Source organism: Phyllostomus hastatus, unplaced genomic scaffold, assembly GCF_019186645.2.
Source record: "Phyllostomus hastatus isolate PE091 unplaced genomic scaffold, TTU_PhHast_1.1 phas_contig_348, whole genome shotgun sequence".
Taxonomy (NCBI): domain Eukaryota; kingdom Metazoa; phylum Chordata; class Mammalia; order Chiroptera; family Phyllostomidae; genus Phyllostomus; species Phyllostomus hastatus.
The window spans coordinates 9,106,891-9,127,379 of NW_025333860.1; the positions used below are offsets into that span (position 1 = coordinate 9,106,891).

A 20,489-nucleotide genomic window follows, 5' to 3' on the forward strand; every position below is an offset into this window, starting at 1 on the left:
GGGAGAAAGAGATGGTAAGAGATAATACCTCAAGAAACGTGAGGTGGAGGAACAGGAGCAAAGTCACTGTGGAAGCACACCAAAAGCAGCCTCTGCACCGTGGGTGCAGGGAGGGTCCAAACAGGGATCCACACTTAGAGGAAAAACAATGGCACAAGGCTGCACAAAGCGTTTCTAAGTGAGAGGAAGCACAGTGCATTTTCCACCAAATGATTTAAACTTTTGAAGTTGGAGTTTTCAAATTTGTGAAATGGGGATAGCACCCACCTCAAAAGGTTACTAGGATTCAATGAGGTAATGTATGTAAGGGGTCAGCCCTATGTTCGGCAAACAGTATGAGCTCAATACATAATACAGAACCAGAGGTGGGCCAACTATAGCCTGAAGGTCAAATCCAGCCTGTAGCCTGATTTTCAAATAAAGTTTTATTGGAACATAGCCAGGAGCATTCATTCATTAGAACACAGCCAGGAACATTCATTTATGTATTGTCTATGGCTGTTTTTATACAATAATAGCAGAGTTGAATAGTATCAACAGTAGCCATATGACCTGTATGCCTAAACTAATTTACTAGCTAGTTCTTCACAGAACATGCTTACCAGTCCCTGGTATAAAGAATAGCTATTATGGCAACGCTTTAGTAACATACATTATTCTACAGACTTGAATGACTTTCCAATTCAATTTTATGTCTGTTATATTGTAATAATACCTGTTGACTGTTGTTCTTTTGCCCAAGGTTCTTGTTTTTTTTTTCTTTTTGGTTTTCTGTAATAACCCAAAAGGGGCTTATTTGCTTGCTTTCTGAAGTAGCATAAATGGTTAATTGGTCCATTTCACCACCAGGTGGCCTCCTATACTCTATTGTGCTCGGGGGACCAAATGGAAGCAGAAAGTGATCTAACACACTTCTTTCAACTTCGGCTGTTACTCTGCTCCTAGCACTTCTCTGGTGGCTCCCCTGCTCTGAAATTGCTCTATGAGCCCTGCATTTTGTGTTTGGTCCTGAAACATAAATTCACAGTGACCTTCTTAGAAAATGAATTATAAATCAGATAAGCTGTTAAAACAGTAAAAACAAAATTAAAATACTGAAATGCATATCCATACATACACACACGAACATCAAAGTGCATTAAAAAAAAACTTGGCTATCACTCCAAGAGCTTCACCAGGACCAAATCCCACTCTCACAGGCATACCAGCAGGATTAGCTGATCTTGAAGCGTCCTCTGGAAAGACAAAGGCCATTGCCACTCAGATCTCCGTATGTTAATTTCTCTGGAAGAGCATGGCAGGACTTCATCTCAGTGCCCCAGCTCCTTTATGTTATTTTATTCTCTAGATTCCTTTTTCAGTTTTCTTTCATCTTATTTTTTAAGCTTTGCAAAAGATCATTGTTAGGGGGAAAAGATTGTAAATGCTTGTTAGAAAGCACCAGAGGTGGAGGCCGGATTCTCCCTGGACAGTGATTTACCGTCTCAGCCTTCGTTTTCTTCTCCTGTACAGTGATGGGGGTGGATGGAGTGGCTGTAAGGTCCGTTCCCCTTGCTCTCTCTTTGGTGAAAAATCAAAGATTGTTTTTATTGATAATTGATTTTACCTGTAAACAATCTGGCAAAGCCAGAATTTTAGAAATTCAATTCAAAGCCTAAGAAAACAAACATATGAGTGTGCATATATTTATATTTATACTTATATTTATTTATTTATTTATTTATTTATTTATTTATTTATTTATATGGAAAACTACAGAAAAACTGTGTAATTTCTAAATGCCACATTGTTTGGGGTTCATTTTAGGTGGTAATCCTAAAAATACATTTTATCGGCCTCCTTTGACCCTTTTTTTCCCCCATTTTACTTTTATTCAGTGGTAGATGACTATTCATTTGAATTCTCAACAGTGTCTTTTGCTAAATCTGTCATGGAAGTTCAGCTTTCTCTTTGACGTCTTGTTTTCCACACATTTTAATTTTCCTAGTTTTCTCTTTAGGCAGGATTACCAAATGCTCAAGTTTTCTTACAGTTTAGAACAGGTATAGTCACTTACATTTCCATTGAAAAGGGGTCATTTCATATCATATGAACAACCCGTTCTTTTTTTTTATTTTTTATTTTATTTTATTTATTTATTTTTAGAGAGGGAAGGGAGGGAGAAAGAGAGAGAGAGAGAGAGAGAGAAACATCAATGTGCGGTTGCTGGGGGCCATGGCCTGCAACCCAGGCATGTGCCCTGACTGGGAATTGAACCTGTGATGCTTTGGTTCACAGCTTGCGCTCACTCCACTGAGCTATGCCAGCCAGGAAACAACCCGTTCTTACCTTCGGCTTGTGTTCCAGTAAGTGTACAGTACTGGTCTGTGTTCGAATTGTCACGTTGACTGTCATGGAAAATGCCACTAAAGGCATTTAGCTATCTATGGGGAAAAGACTATAAAGGTCTCTCAGGCATTTTGGTGAGGCACAGGCTTACATTTGAAATCAAAGTTTACCCTGGGAGACCTAGTGACAGTCAATCACACTAATTCCAAATTCCCTACTGGGGCTACTTCTCTGGAGAGCTATCTAGTTAAAGGCAGATTCATATTTGCTTGGGAAAAGATTAACTCAAGTTTTTTTCCACTTTTCAAACTGCACCAATTAGTATCAAACCCAACTAACACTTCCTGGGTGACTTAACACAAAGATGTTTCCTACCTTAGTTCTCTTTTCTCATGTATAATTTTTTAAATTATGTATGTCCATGTGTTCTGATACATATGTTAGGAATTAATGGTCTAATAAATCAACCTTTACTTTAAAAGTAGGAAAGAATAAGGAATGATTCTGTCTGGTATTAGTGACTATGAAGATGAGGCAATAAACATTTGTTAAGTGTTACTATAAGCTATAGAGAACAAAATAAAAGGAAGGTTATCCTTTTCCTTAAGTAATGTATAATTTGTTTAGAAAAAAACAAAAAACATGAAATGATAACAAAGAGCACATTGTGTAGTACAAGAAAGTAACTGCTAAGAATGTTTTCACAGAAGAAATGAGATTGGAATTGGGCCTTGCTAAATAGAATATAAGTAAGTACGCAATATGGGGGGAAACCCACCTTCAGATCCAGGGATTAGTTTGGTATGCTCCCAGGACTTCACCAAAATCAGGAAGACACTCTGAGGGGAGAGCAGCAAAGCAGTGACACATCCTACTAGCATTTATCCACGTGTTTGGTGAAAGTCAATAAAAGGCAAAGTTTTTTTTCTTTTCTATTGAATGGCGAATCTTAGATCCATTGTTTGATTTAGTGAAGGGAAGTTATATACATAAATATACAAACTAGTAGCATTAAAAAGATGAGAAAAGTTATGCCAAAAGTCTTTTTTTCTTAGCATGCAACATTTGGATGAAGTTTGAACACTTGTATATAATGCTTATTATGTAGAAGGAATTGTTCCAGGATCTCCACATGTATTAGCACATTCTGTCCTCACAGCAAACTTGTGAAATAAGTATTAATATTATCCCCAGATGAGCAACCAAGGCACAGGGAATTGCGCAGCTAGTAAACAATGCAAACGCAGTTTTGTTTTGTTTTTCCTTAATGGACAAGCTGATTCCAGGCATATATTTTCACTTGATCATTTTGTTTGTTTGTTTGTTTGTTTACCTACTTGTTTGTTTGTTTTTCCAATCTCATTGATTCACAAGGTAAAATGTTTAGCATGAATCCTTTTTTATCACAATGTTTATAAAACTTTGAAATTTTGAAAATTGAAAATTTGTAGGCTTGCTTGCAAATGGGTAACAAATCAAAAAATTCGATTATACATTTGGGTGTTAAAACTAAAGACTTGTTTTAAATGTTGCATTTACATAGAGATCTGAAACTTTGTACAAACATGATTTAATTAGTTATTAAAATACCTGTGGTACACAAGTGGTGAGCATGTCATTGGCACTATTTTACAGATGTGATGGCCGCAGAAATGTGAAATGCCTTCCCTCAGATCATGTAGCAAGCTATCCGTAGAGCAAAGACAGAAATAACCATTAAAGGAAAGGTGGTACAGGTGAAGGGGCTCCCCATCAGTGATGCTTAGGGAACATTCTCAAAGTCTAAGTTTTAGTACCTATTTCTTCTTGAGAGATTATCTGTTGTTTTGGCAATAAAGTGTGTTAAATGGCCACATGCTGGTTCTTCTGCCTCTTCTGCCTCTTTTTGTTCCTCTTAGTGAATGTTTGCAGCCCTTACTCAAATTTTTCAGTCATCATTATGATATTCTCTCATCTGATCATTTCAGGGAAGGCATTAACTGAAGTCCTCTGTCAGTGTGATTCCCTTCCTCTTCTTCAACACTCTTTATTTTTACATAGTTTTTGTGACTTATTTTGTATGCACTAGATATGGTTTCCCATATCTGGTAAAACCTTTGTAATTTCCCCTATCTACTTATTACTTTCTCTCCATCCATCTATGCTTTTCCATCACTTTGTTCTCTAAATTTTCACTCCTTCCCCATCCTCACTTTATCATTTTTGGAATTGGAAACCCACACACACATACACAGTTTCTCTTTAATGAAACTCTTCTAGTAAACTTTCTTGAGTGTTAATGGTCAACTCCCTCACTTTGCTTGAAAAATGTGCTCAGCAGTTATCATAGCCCAGATTTGCTCTTTATAGTCTTAGTTTATACTAATAATTTTTTGCCTGTACCCTACAGCTTCCTTAAAGTGCACCGTTATTCTTCTGAATGACCTGCATAGCTATTGAAAAACTTTCCTATCCGCTCTTTTAGGCTCAACCTCAAGCTATTAAAAAATCTATTGAAGTTTGGAGGATGAGTCTACACCAAAATGAATCTGGCCATTGAAGCCACAAGGTTGAGGTTTTTAAGTGTGTTTTGACCACTCTAAAGTCATTTTGAATGATATTCTTGACCTTATTTACATTATACACCCAGGGGCCACCAATTTCCTCAGATTCCAGGACTGATATATAAAGATGTATTTTTAAGAATTAAAGTTAGCATGGCCTGAAAAACTAAACTGAAATTCCTTCTGAAAATTCCATTTCTGGGTTTTAGCACTATCTTACTGACCTTGGGCAAGTCACTTAGCTTCTATGTATCAATTTTTAATCTGTGAGACAGAAGTGGTAATGCTAACTTTCCCTACGGGCTTGCCGTCGGAGAACAAAAAAGAGAACAATCCATTGAAATGACAGTCAAGCTTTCTGAGGTGGGAGTAACAAACAGTGCTTAATGCTTAAAGCCTGAGATCTCTACCATTCATTTTCTTAAAATCTTTCTCTGGTAAATATGGACATGTACCCCAAAGGAAAAAAAGAGAGACTGGAGCAGAAAAATTTTAAATTCTATAGCAGACTGGATTTGGAGTTGGAAATTGGGCCCAGCCTTTTGCATTCTGATCAAATGTTATTACTCTGAGAAAACACTGAACTCATAAAAGGTGTCCTTAAATATTTAAAGAGCTGCTGTCACCTTTCTCTTTCCTTTGATACATTTTATGGAAGCTTTTCTTATGTTAACCATTCCTTGCCATGGGAAACAATTAATTTTGTTCATGGTTTCTACGTAAAGGTTGAGAGTAATATTTCTGCTTCCACTGAATATGTTTTTCACTGAGCATGAAATTCAAAGATAAATAAGGCAGTCACATACGACTCATTTCTGTGTACTAAAACTAGATCTAGTATATATTGTAACAGCTGATACACATTCACCTGGTCTTTCTCTGGGGAGAATTCAAATGCCTAAATATATCCCAACTACCTTATACATCCATAATGCTAAGAGTTACAGTAGGTAAAGGGTGAACAACACAAGGCCCCTGACCTTAAGCACTCCATTGCAGGAGCTTATAATCTAACTCTGAAACCACATGCATCCTCATCTGATGTGAAGACATCAGAATACCCTCAAACAGTAGCCTAAGGTGTCAAATACATAGATATACAAGGATATATAGGCAGTCACCAAAAAAAACCCATGGCATTATGGATCTGTTAAGGTTATAGATGTGAAAACCCTTTGAAAAGTTAGTAACACCCTACAAAGAAAAAGTCATGATGTGAGTGCATAAAGGTGATAGCATTTCCATCTTGTTTTGGGAGCAGACAACCTTGGAAATGCTTTGATTGGCTCTGTCTAAATACCTATCACATATTGAGTTCTGGATTTGCTCCTCGTGCTGAAGTCCATAGTCCTTGAGGAATGTCCATTTGCACTAAACTTGAAAGGGTAGTTTTTGATGATGACCGTAAGGGGGATAGAGCTTTCAGGCTTCGTTTCAGCCACTGATTCTTATAGATTCCCAAAGTAACCATGTTCTGCAGCAGTATCTTTTTGGTAAACAATATAATGGCTACAGTTCTCTACCTCTCACTTTTCTTGTTACCTCAAAGAGAAAGCAAAATACTCTCTTTGAAGAAACATCACCAACAGAGTTCATATAAGTAATATATAGTCTCTTCCTTATGAAATTAATTTGGCATTAGTTTTGAGGTGTGCAACGTCTTGGCAATTGCTTTGGTTTAAAACTCTATGCGATTTGGGAAAAGCACGTTTCAGAATGTTTAATTCAGTGATACAAAAGGCACTAATGAAATATGCATGTATGAATTTTATATCATATTAGTTCCCTCTTTCTTGAAATCTGAATAAAAGCCAAACATCTGGATTACATTTGAAAAGCCTGAATTTTCAATTTTCAGAGAGATTCAATCTATTTTGACATTGCACACTTAGCCTTAACATTTACAGTGTGCTATTAACATTACTTGCAATTGTAAAAAAAAATCTAGATTTAAACAAACTTGGTGCCTCCTAATGCTAAAAATATATCTATATTTGAAATGGCTGCTGCTGCACAATCATATACATCCATAGTTTAGGCTTCATCAGCATTTCTGTGATAAATACTTGCATTGAACAGTCCTGTAATTCAGCCATAGAGATAATGGGTAAGCTTTTATATATAAATTCTCCCATGGCTGTATATTAAAACAACAAATAGCACTTCATGTATCATTAAGGTTGAGAAACTATTCATTGGCATAGTGTTTTCCAAAGGCCTCAAATATTCAAGGTACTCCGTGGTTGATCAAAAATAGAACAGCTCTTGTCTGTTGAGAGTTTATTCTTCAAATTTATGACAAATAACAAGACTTTAATTTTTATAGATATTTGGGTATATTTGGGAAGCTAGACTAAAAGGCAAGTGAATATTTATGCTCCTAAATTAGAGAAGTAAATATGGTATTAATGGTTTATCTCAGCAATTTTCAACCTTTTTCATTTCATGACACACATAAACTAATTACTAAAATTGTGCAACACATCAAGAAATGTATTTTTGCTGATCTCACCAAAAAATAGGTATAGTTTCTATTCATTCACACTGGATGGCTATTGCTGTGTTGGCTATTGTAATTTTTTTTTATTTGATAATCTAGGGGAAAAGAGTTCAGTGGCCCTGACTAGATAGTCAGGTGTTGACTCTTTTAAAAGTTCTTGTGGCTCACCTGTGCGCTGCAGCCCACTGGTCGAAAATCACTGCTTTTTCTCCTCGTCATGGTTTGTTTATTTAAGATATACCTGGTCAATGAGGTTAGGGGGTAAATCAGGAAGTTCTATGATTACACAAGAGATGAAGAAGATAGACAAATGTAACATTGTGTTTGAAGTTTACATAATTCTAAGCCTTCAGTGGACTTCCATTTACTACATTTAAGTTTTTACAGGATTTCTTGCAGCATATACTAGGTGAATCTCATTCTTCTGTGACATGCAGAACAGCTAAAGTCAGGGAGTTCCCTTTTCTCTTCTTATTTTGCTGTATTTTTAAAAATCCATTAAATTATATAGTAGTGCCCAAGTAAATGAAAATAAATATTTTAAGAGGTATTTGTTTGGTTTGGAGGATGAGAAACAAAAGAAATGATACTCTTAAACTGGAGACTTTTTAAAGAACAAAACCGAGTTCCATTACATTAATTGCTGCTGCTGGTGTCTTTTTTCCATTCTACATTGCATACTCTAACAGATATTACATAATTGCACAACTATTCTTACTATGTGCTGACATGACATTACGACAGCCCTGATACGGTGCATCATAATGAAACCGTAATTAGAACAGTCATGATGTATTATGGCAATGATCCACATTGTCACTGAAGTGCATTGGAATGCACAGAAAACCATTGAGATGTGCAGATTTCGACATAATACAGCACAACCATGAAGTTTCCTGGCATGGAGGAGAAATTGCCATTATGCCCACACTGCTGGCAGGAAGGGTGTTAACACATTTCTTAGGTATCTGTGTGCAAACGTTCTATGTTGATGGAAGAAAATTTTTCCGAGAGTCATTTGTGAAGTTCACATCTTTTAAAAAATCTACATGTAGGACCTTGTTGAAATATGGACTAAACTGCATAAATTCTATAGTGGAAGTTTTCTACAAAATATTTATACCCAAAATTCAATGAAATACTTCTCTAAAGTAGGACAGATTGAAGATTATTTGAGAACTTTTAGTTAACCTTGCTTTTTCTTTCTACTCACTGTGTCCTATCTTGAGTTTTCTTTTTTTTTCCTCCCATCTTGAGTTTTAGAAAAAAATATACAGCTTAGATTTTATGTGGTTGTGTCTTTGCTCCATTTTTGTTCTCCTAGGTTTTTCTGCATAAGAATCTTATAGTTGAGTCTTGTTCCGGAAGAGACAGCTGCTCCTTAAATTGGTGTTCTTTGGTCTTGGCATTTCTTTTACAAATAGTAATGTGATCATCATGGCTGGTCTGGTGAATGTGGGCCTAAAGAAGCCCAACTTTCTAAAACAGAGAACTTTAGACCCTATCTTCTAGGCCAATCCTCCTTCAGTACCTCATCAACACATAGAATATCCCAACCACGTAGACTTCTGGTTTCTGCTAAATACTGCTGGTGAATGGGAATTCACTGTTGCCCAAGCTGCATTTCTATGTTCAGTCTCTGATCCCATGCTTGACCTCTGAGGTTTGATGAAATAATTCCTGTGTAAAAGTCCTCTAAACATTTGAAGTCTGCTAACATAACCTTTCCTTTCTTCTCTCATCTTCAACTCTTCTTGACTCCTTTGCTGAATACCTCCGCTTCTTCGACAGCTTGCTCCTTGGAGAAGTGTTGAATCTTCTACCTACCTTCAGTGCTCTCCTTTGGACATTTGATGTATTGTCTAGGTCCCTCCTGGAAAATGAAACCCAACCAGACCAGGACTGCAGGCTTGGGTGTAGTAAACCATAGTCAAGTGGATTTACCTGTTACCTTTCTTATTTTCAACTCCGTGTTTGTCTCATTCTGGCCCCACAACATATTTCTTTTTTTTGTTCACATTGGCCTTTCACTGTCTGTTGACTCAATGAACCTAGACAATTGAAACCTAGTCACCTCCATTCTTTATGCAGTTTTTGTATTTTTTTTTTGTTTGGGGGGACAGTTAAATAACTGTTTTCATACTGCCACATGGAAACAGTTGGCAGAGGTGAGTAGCGTTTGCCCCATTTAGGTGGAAATTGTGTTCTCTTATCCTCCACTGTCCATACTACTTCCTCTTATTTTCCTTTTACTGGGATCAAATGTTGGTAATCATCACTTTTTTTTCCCTTTCAGTAGAGAAAATAATTGTCTCTTTCTTTGACCCTAACAATAGTTAGAAGATGAGAGATTGAAGATGACTAATTTGTGCTCGATTCAATTCCTCTATATTAGTGGCTAGGTAGTAAGGTGCTGGAGCTGGCTAGTATTGGCTTTTGAGAACTAATTATTAAATATTCAAGAATTTTTTCTGCAGTAGCAAATATTGGTAGCTTGGAATCTTGGCAACTTAGAATCTACCACAGTGGGAATATTTACATCAGGGGAATCAGCAAGCTCTGTAAATCGGGGTTCTTCCCATACCACCCCCCCCCCCCCCCGCCACCTGTTTACTAATATACTACTACCAGTAGGTATTTGAGTTTATGGTGTATGGACTAAGATGTTATTCTTTATAGATATGTGATTTTAGTATGATCTGGCATTCTGATCAGTGTGTCATGTACATGTTTTACTTGTATATGTCATTAATAAAAGTATCAAATAAGACTGACCAAAAAGGAGCCCTTGGCATAACATAACCATTAAGCAGTGATCTTTACCTTTCTTCAACAGGTTCTCAGCAAAACTCCTATATTTCTGAGCTTCTAAATGATTGAATGCTTCTGCTCACTTTAGGCTTATGAAAATCTAATAGAAGCACATATATCAGATCCAGGAATTCATATCTTTGCTGTAGGGATTTAAGTCATTAGATTTTGGGGGTATGTTCTTAGCAATGCAATTATGTTTAAAATCTGGTTAGTAGTGTAGTAAATAACTGGTATTGCCACAAAATTTCATTGAGAAGGTAATGGGATTGATTTTTTACACAAGTTGACACTCAATTAAAATTTCCATATATCCAAAGAGCAAGCCAGTTCTTGGCCAGGGAGTTAGAACAAATGCCTTCCTCCTAAACTGATCACTTCAAAACAGGCAAAATGTATAATGAAGTCAAATCAAGACTCAATGCATCAACTCAAATTCAAGTTTGGCTTATCAAATACAGATTAAAAGCAAGAAAGAGGCTAGAGACACCCTTGATATTTCCTGCTTAAATTCCTCTATTTTTTATTGACAGTGGAAGAAAAATAACACATTAAAACCTCCTTACTGTGAATTACTGTCCTAAACCAACAGATCCATGGGGCTTGTTCAGCTAAAAGCCACAACAGACTTTGTAATGCAATGATGTAATCTTGGCTTTGTGTCACTTATATTCAACCTAAAAAAAAAAAAAACAATTTTCCTGAATAGACAGGCTGACAACAATATTGTTCAGTGCGGGTTTTTATTTGGATTCTTTCCAAATGGTTCACATGCCTTCACAGTAACACATCATGCCTGCTTACATTTTTTTTGCCTGCATTTCAAAGTTTTTCCCTTTTACTAGCTTTCTGTTTTTCTTTTGAGGTCTCAGTTATGTTTGTAAAACTAACCAGCTCCACCACAAAATTAGGATGTATCTTGCAGAGTGCATTCATTTTACTTTTTGCATATTTTTCCCGAGGTCATGTCAAGGTTAGTTTGAATTCCATCCTACATTAAGACTTCTTTCACAGCTATTTAGCTCGGCAGCCTACTCCCCGCTGGGGTCTGCCCCTTGGGCACGTCAAAGCTTCAGACCTGACAAATCACACACAGATGAAGCTGTACAGTTTTTTAAACAGTTTCATCAGTAACTTTTTTTTTCTTTTTCGCTCTCCTCCTTCAGTTGAGATTTTTTTCTCTGAATTACCATTTCAGGAATGTTGATTTCTATTGGAGACAGTTTGTTTTCAGAGTTGCAAACTTGCAAAATCATTTATTTTACAGTAAATCAGACTAATAGTCTTCTAGTCACCACGATTATAGATTGAGACACCCACAGAGTATTCCTGATCATTATAACTGTAATTCTGTTATTAAAGTCTATTTGTAGCAGGCAGGTTAGTTTTGGAAAAGTAGCTATATGACAGAACCTGCCAGAATAAAAAAAAAGTCAACCATAAAAATGCCTCGAGTTTATAACATGTTATGCCTTGAGCTTGGAGATGTTTCTGAAATGGTTACTAATATACTCTTATCAGTATTTTAGCAAATTGTGAAACTACTGGTGCAACTCCATTTCCTGTTTAATTGATGAAGTTTAAATGGTTGGCTGCTAATTAGTGTATTAGCAAACAATATCTCCTTTACAGGCTTAAGTAAATCAGGATTTTTTTTTAAAAGCTGCTTACTATTCTTATTTTTATATAATGAAAAATATTGACTGCTACAAAATTGCTAGGTCAACTGAAGAGATGGTATAATTATTGCTGCATAGTCATTTTGGCAATGTCAAATAATCATATTGCAATTTTTAGTTCTCACACTAGGAAACAGTTATATTTCTTTTTACAAACATAGGCTTTTCATTATAATACCCAAAGGTCTCCACTGCAGACTAAGCAGAAAACTTAGAAGTGAGGGGGAAAATAATATCTGAATGATTCTCCTCTCCTTCCTTCTCTTTTACAGTCAGTTCAGTATGTAAGTACCCAGTGAAGAGTTCTATAAAAGGTTTGGTTGAAACTAATTAAACACAGGTCTAAAAAGAAAAGAAAGGGGGATTAAAGGAATTACACTGGGTGTCAGGATGTCATTTGGGGAAATTTTATTTAGATGTTTATAATTATATTCCAGGAAAAAACTAAATTCAGAAATGTCAATTTTGTACCATAATTTCATATTTGTGTTACTGTTGCAATGAGATACATGTCAACAGGCAAGCCTCTTGAAGAAATCATTTCTGCATTGGCGTATTAACACATTATGGTGAAAAGAGAGGCTTGTGCTTTTCACGCAGTGCATTTCAGTCTTCAATTAATGTGAAAGCACTACAATGCCTATGCAACTTCTCTTGCCTAGTGGTGCACCATTTATCATTGCAGTTTTACATTGACCTTGACACCCACTTCATTAGAATAAAGATTGTCTACCATTTAGGTTACATTGTTCCTCTGCACAGAGACCCCATGCAAATTTCTGTTCAGATAGAAGAGCTGCGAGGCTGTCAGAGGTCATCTGCATTAAATGATTGCAGCTATTTTCCAACTGCTTCTTTTCATTCTACTCAATTCAGGCTAGGAGGATCAATCAAGTCCTCTGCCTGAAACAGTAGGACTGCTGGGAATATAACTGTTTTTGGTAGTAGTGGGTATGCTCTAAACAGTATTAAATATTTAATATAAACTCATTAAAGACCATGCAAAGGCTTCAGGAAGATATGAAATTTATAGAAAAATGTAAGGGGCTATAGAGCCTTTTAAAAAATAAATAGAAGAATAATAATCAGTTTTATAATTTTAAAGAGTATCATTACAATCGTTCTTAAGCTTAGTAAATCTTTTCTGTAGGAGACTTTTCCTTGCCCTTGACTTGGGTAGAGAAGGGATGAGGCAGGAAAGCTTCACCAAGCTGTCTCTTATGCAGTATTTTACGTAAAATTGGCATGAAAAGTTTGCAATTAGTGGTGTTTTTGTTTTTGCTTTATAACAGTGACTTCTGTGTTGGGTATTTATTTTAAAAGGCTTAGGTATTTGTTATGTAAAAGAAATGATGGAGAAATAAGTTGCTAGGTTTTCTACTTAAGTTTTCTGAGTGATATAATTGGAATTAAATTATTAATGGGAGATACTTTTAGAAAGATTGTTTTATGATCTTCTATTAGGGAATTTGCAATTCATTTTAATATTTGTAGTTTGATTTATATTAAAGATAATGCAATCTATGTCCAATTAACAATACATGGCCAATGTAATGTGATTTCGAGATCATGCAAATGGAATAAGCTAGAAGAGGGGGGAAAACTCAATTCTTAACCTCGGATGTAATTTGCTGTGCGAGTTCTGGCAATTTTAAATGACATTGCACTTTTTAATTTTTCCAAAGGCTCAGCAGCAAATTTATCCCAATCAAGAAACCTATTATTAATTTACAAGGACAATTGTAGGAGTCTTTATAATTTCTCTGTGCAATTATTCCCCATAAATTGCTAATGGTAAAACACAAGGAGTCTGCAAGAAATAACGACTATTATTTGTCTTGGGCTTGAACCCTCTTCTTCAGTCCTGGACACCTTCCCAAAGTGTTGGTGATATTGGCTCCATGTGAAATATCACCCGCATTGTAAAATGCTGGGCACTGGTGTGCTGAAAAGGAGGCAGCACAAGAACTGCTGTAAAGGCGACCCTGGCCTCTGGCAGATCCCTGCACTCGGCATGTACAGCTGAGCTGTGGATCCTGGACTTTTGTATAAAAAGACCTTTTGTTCACCACTGAATGGCATTAGGCATGGACTTGCTGAGGGGCCACCATGAAGCCTCACATGAGGAGGGCAAACACTAGCTAGAACACACAGTATCAGAGTCATAGACAGATTTTTGTGCAAAAATGACTGTTTTCACACATGATTTTACCAGGAGTTTGGTGTTCTGGTATGTTTTTAGCATATGCTTTCTTTTTGATAGATCAAATGCATTTTATTCTCTCAGTGTATTTTCTCTCTCTGTTTGCCTATCATCTATCTGTTGTGTTTTTATGGGAAAGTGGATTATGCTGAGTATATCGGTGTTTGTGGTATTACTTTGTAGTGGGGAAGATATTAAAATATCTTTATTATTATATCCGTCATTCTAATAACTAGATTATTTTCCCTGCTTTAACTCTTCCTGATATAAAGTCATATAAAGCACAGTTAAAATATAGTATAAGATGTAAATACTCAAATCCTGAAGATGCAGAATCTGACAGCCTTATTCTAATAATGGAGAAAATTCTTTGGTTTAACTCTCGTGTTTCTCATAGCCAAAACTTCACTCTCCACTCAGCAATGTCTGGTCTCTTTTCAGCATAACCAACAGAAGCACCATACAAAAGTCTTACAATGGATGTCTTAATCTCTCTGTGTGCTTTTAGAGCATTATTTTGAATTCCATCATGCTGCCTTTTTTCTTTCCTCTTCTGAAGTTTTATTACAACAGCAGAATTCCCAGGGAGCTTTGGGGGCAAGGTTCACATAATATAGCCCTGAAGTTTTGCTTAGGTGGAATCTATCCCCCAATCCTGGCCGTCTTTTGATGATCTTTCTATTTCAAAGAGATTCACTGGGTAGAGTCTTACAGCATTAGCTGTACATAGTTTATTCTTTATTTTATTTTTTATTTACTAGGCAGTGAGCATCTATAACCCTTTCATGATGCTTTCTTTCTCTGACCTCACAGTGACAAGGCATCTTGTTCTTTAACATTGAGGGAGGCAGAGAAATGCTCGAGTTGCTCAATGTGTGCCTTCTATACCAGTTTCAAAATGGCTTATTCTTCTGGTTTCCATGGTGACAATTAACACTGTTTCAAGGCATTGTTCCAGTCTCCATTTGGGCAGAATTTTCGGTGTGATTTTTAACAAAAAAAAAAAAAAAGAAGAAGAAGAAGAAAGAAAGAAAGAAAAAGGTTTTAAGAGGGAAAAAAGCCTTTAGCATAACTGTCAAAAAAGTTATCTCAATCAAGTCTTCATGCATTTCTAATTATATTTACTTCAGAAATTCCTGTTTTTGCTGCTTTGTTTTATAATTCAATTTTGGCATTTGTGCTTTTAAAAAGTAAGCACTGAATAAGAATTTTCTAAAAACTTCTTTAATACTTAGTTAAAATAGTAGGGTAGTGTTTGTGGTTATTTTTTGCTGTTTTTAAAGTTTTCTCTATATATTCTATATACACACAGAAGTGACATTTAGAATTGGAGGGGCCTATGTCTTTAATTTAGATCATTCACATATCTATTAGGCTTCATTAGTCAAAATTGAATTGGCCAAGCAAATATACTTAATAATGCAAATATGCCCTTTCAATAGAGTATATTTTTTTTTGACTAGACAGAGAAGTCCACTGCAAGTGCTGTGTGGAAATTAAATACTGGATGCTTATTTACCTTAGCACTGAAAAAAGCCATCTGACTTTAACTTTCCTGCTCTCATTTTTGGCTATTGAAGAGTCGTCTGTGTAATGTCCCCAGATGACAGGACACAGTGGGGCAGCCTCTGCTCACTTCCTGCTGGGGGTGACATTAATATGAAGATGAAATTATTTGATCACACAGGATGAAGTAGCCCTACCTGGTGGTTTGACCAGGGACTGAGAGAGCAGGCAGTTGATTGTCCCTGTCTAATACTTCTGAAAAGAGAGAAGAGCAAAACCATATTAGCATCAGCAAAAATGTAACCCTTCTGGCATTATTTCATATACAGCATAAGGCCCTAAACCATATCTGATTCAACTTTCAGAGTGCTTCAAATATGAAATATTTTTACCTTAAGTTACATGACATTCTGGTAATACCTTTTATACACATGTACCGATACATCTAACTGTTAGCTGGGTTCTCCTAGCTGTTACAGTTTGAAGGCATTGTCCATCAATCACATCTTTCATCAGCCTGTTTATATAGTAGGTTACATGGCGACAGAGACAGAGAGCATACACAAGACAAGTTTTTTAATGTAATAACCTTTTATAATAGCTGTTGCAGTGACTACTTAGTGTACCACATTTCACAGAGAAAATTATTTTATGTCTAAAATGAAATTAATTGCTTTTTATATTTTTATTATTATGAGGCTGTCATGTTTATTATTACAAGACTATCGTGTTAATCTAAACTGTTATCTTTCTGGATTGATCTGCTGTGTAGGAACCATTCAAAGTTGGGGTGAACAGTGGGAACGCTTGTCATAGGTGGAAGTGATAACTGTCCAGGCTGCTCCCAGGTGGCACAGCCAGAGGACGCCCTCTGTCAGTTACTGCACATGGTGTGGGCTTAAGATTTGAATAAGATTCTTCCGCCTGCCTGAAATGCTGGTTCCCCCAATATTATGTGAAAGAAGACTTATCAAGTTAATTATGTAAATCTTTGTCAGCAATACCATCTTTCGATGGGTCTCTGATTACTAAAGCAGATCTCTCTCTCTTTTTCAATCATCACTGACAAATAAAACACCATGTAGGTTTCTAGAATGCTTGTTAAATGTTCGGTCCAGAATTCTCGTGTGGACGTTGTGTTTTCTAAGTGTTGGAGTAACATGGTCCTGTAAATCGTCTGCCATGAGAAAGCACAGTCAGAATTTTCCATGTATCACAAGTCAAATTCTGAAAGAGCTCTAAAACAACTCTTAATTTTTTTCATTATGCGTTTCATGCAATTTTGGGCACTCTGACACCCTGATCAGCATTCATTAATACTATGAAATGCTTTAAATCACCTTATTTAAAGTATTTTGTTCTGTGATCCACAAATGACTAACGTTTGGAGAAGTTTACCTAGTACCTAATGTGCATGTTTAGTACATAATGTGCAAATGAAGGATTAAATAAACTAAAACTATGCAAATATTCAGGTACAAGAAACAGGAATTTCACACCTTCTTTTTCTTTAAGCTGTTTCCAATTGTATTTAATTTGGGATCTTATATAATATCATGTTTTTAAGATAAATAAAATCACCCAAGTGCTTGGGCATGTTTTGAATGTGCTGACATGCTACTTTGCTCAGACGAAAGCTTCTCTTACTAGATCTGATAAAGTGCTCATTTTTGCTCAGAACAATGAATTGAAGCGATATTGTCAAGGACCTCAGTGACCTAACTTTCATGCCTGGGTGAAAGAAATTTTGGGATTACCGTTATACTTTGGAAATGTGCTAAAATTGCAAAATATGTTTCATATTTTAACCAGAACCTAGTTTTCCTCATATAGATGTTTTATTATATTTTAGAAATGTGCTAAAATTGCAAAATATGTTTCATATTTTAACCAGAATCTAGTTTTTCTTCTTACAGATGTTTTTATGTGTACATTTTACAATTATAGCTGCAGTCATTTATAGATGTTCATAATATAGGATTTGCTAGCTATGAAGTTATCCAAATAGTTGTTTGAAGAGAATCACCATAGTAACTGTCATATTAAGTAGCACCTACATTATCTGTAGCACTATCTTTTAGGAGAAACTCATTTGGTAGTATGTTGCAATACAATGCATGTTGGGGGAGTGGGTTCTGTAGTCAACTGTGACATTTGAGACCATATTATGGTATTCAATAAGGAAACATAGATTTATCACCATTCTTATTTTAGCTTTTATTATCCTTTTTAAAATATATTTTATTGATTATGCTATTACAGTTATCCCAATTTTTCCCCCTTTGCCCCCATCCACCTGGTAACCTCCTTCCCCTTAGCAATCCACCCCACTTAGTTCATGTCCATGGGTCATGAGTATAAGTTTATCCAACATAAATAATGGTTTATCCATTTCCTATACTGTTCTCAACAGCCCCCTGTCTGTATTGTACCTACTAATTATATTTCTTAATCCCTGTACCTTTTCTCCCATTCTTCCCCTTCTGCCTCCCAGCTGATAGCCCTCCAAATGATCTCCATTTCTGTGATTTTGTTCCTATTCTGGTTGTTGGCTTAATTTGTTTTTTAGATCCAGTTGTTGACAGTTGTGAATTTGTTGCCATTTTAATGTTCATTGTTTTGATCTTATTTTTCTTAAATAAGTCACTTTAATATTTCATGTAATAATGGCTTTGTGGTGATGAACTCCTTCAGCTTTACCTGGTCTAGGAAGCACTTTGTCTGCCCTTCCATTCTAAATGATAGCTTTGCTGGATAGAGTAATCTGGGTTGTAAGCCCTTGCTTTTCATCACTTTGAATACGTATTGCCAGTCCCTTCTTGCCTGCAAAGTTTTTTTTTTTAAGAAATCAGCTGACAGTCTTATGAGAACTCCCCTGTAGGTAACTTCTGCTTTTCTCTTGCTGCTTTTAAGATTCTCTCTTTATCTTTAACCTTTGGCATTTTAATTATGATGTGTCTTGGTGTGTTCCTCTTTGGGTCCAACTTGTTTGGGACTCTTGGACTTGTTTGTCTATTTCCTTCAACAAATTAGGAAAGTTTTCTTTTATTATTTTTTCAGATAAGTTTTCAATTTCTTGCTCTTCCTCTTCTCCTTCTGTCACCTCTATAATTCAGATGTTGGTATATTTGGTGATGTCCCTTATACTATCTTCATTTTTTAAAATTCTTTTTTCTTCTTGCTGTTCTGGTTGAATTTCTATTTCTTCCTTATGTTCCAAATTGTTGATTTGAATCCTGGCTTCATCCCCCTCCACTGTGGTTCCCTGTAGATTTTTCTTTATTTCACTTAGTATAACCTTCATTTTTGGGGGGTCTTTTTTTATTTTGTTGCCGTATTCAATGAGTTCTTTGAGCATCCTGATCACTAGTGTTTTGAACTCTGTATTTGATAGGTTGGGTATCTCCATTTTGTTTTGTTCTTTTTCTGGGGTTTTGTTCTTTTTCTGGGGTTTTGTTCTGTTTTTTCACTTGGGTCATATTTGTTTATCTCCTCAATTTGGCAGCCTCCCTGTGTTTGATTCTGTGTATTAGGTAGAGCTGCTTTGACTCCCTGTCTTAGTAATGTGGCCTGTTGTAGAAAAGATACCTGTAAATTCTGTGGTGTGGAGTCTTAGGTAGTTGCCAGGGTGCAGCAACCCACCTCACTGCTTTGTGGCTCCATGTGGGGGGAGGACTTGGAGAGGAGACAGTGCTGCTGCTTGGCTTCTAGAGGTTTGCCCTGTACTCACCCTGTGCAACTGGCACCCTTCCAGCTGTTGCTCTGGTGCTGAATCCCAGAGGGGGTGGGTCTGTGTATGCTTTAAGTCCATGCAGGCCCTTTAAGCAGAGTTTCCTGAAAATCAGCAGCTTCTTCCACTGCCCAACTCCCAGTGTTTTTTATAGCTGGAGTTTATGGGGATTTATCCTGCTGGTGCTGGAATCCTGGGCTGAATGGTCTAGCCTGGAGCTGGGATTGCTTGCCCCCAAGGTATCCCTCCTGATTTTGATCTACCACATGTGAATGTGGAACCACCCAATCCGCTGCTGCCACCTCTCTGTGCCACACTGTGTCTCTGCACGTCTCTGCTCATCTCCATGCCTCTCTGCTCATCTCTGCATCTTCATCCCTCTTTCCCATCTGGATGAATGTATCTTCTTCAAATCCTTAGTTGTTGGACTTTCATACAGCTCAATTTTCTGATGGTCCTGAGTGTTATTGATTTGAGGTCTAGTTGTAATTCTTTCTGTGCTTGTGTGAGGAGGTGAAGCATGTTTACCTATGCCTCTATCTTGTCCGGAGGATTTGTAACCATTGTTAAAATACTGGTTTTCTTTTTCCTCTCTATATGTACCTCTTCTCCAAGCCCACCTAGAGTTTTTAAGTGAAAGAAAAATGAAAAAACAAAACAAAACTGAGAATTCAGAGAACTTATAGGATAAGGAGGAAGTTAGTCTTTAGGGATCATTTTATCTGTACCGCTCTGAGACTGGGCCTCTGTGGAACAGAGAAGAGAGGTGGACAGCACTCTGGAGCCGAATGTTTCCCAAAATTAACTGTAATATTAACTCCCTTTAGAGCAAGTATCTTTTTTTATTTGGGTTTCTTTCTTTTAGATTTTATTTATTTATTTATTTCTAGAGAGGGGGGAGGGAGGGAGAAAGACAGGGAGAGAAACATCAATGTGAGAGAGAAACATCAATTGGTGGCCTCTCACACGCACCCCAAATGGGGACAGAATTCGCCACCCAGGCATGGACGCAGGCAGACCAGGAATGAACCAGTGACCTTTTGCTTTGTGGGTCTATACCCAAAGAGCTGAGCCACACCAGCCAGGACCTGTTTGGAATATTTTAAATTAAAAGATCAAATCTGCGTGTGAACTTTAGTTTAAAAGGACTTCAATCTAAATTAACTAGATGGAATACCTTGGATGTTTG

General features: G+C 36.6%; 1 protein-coding gene across 5 annotated transcripts in view; it reads left to right on the forward strand.

Moving 5' to 3' along the window:
* The window catches only part of AKAP6 (A-kinase anchoring protein 6), a 480,213-nt gene that overhangs the window by 373,710 nt on the left and 86,014 nt on the right, over positions 1-20,489 (forward strand). The gene's annotated exons all lie outside the window — the stretch shown is intronic.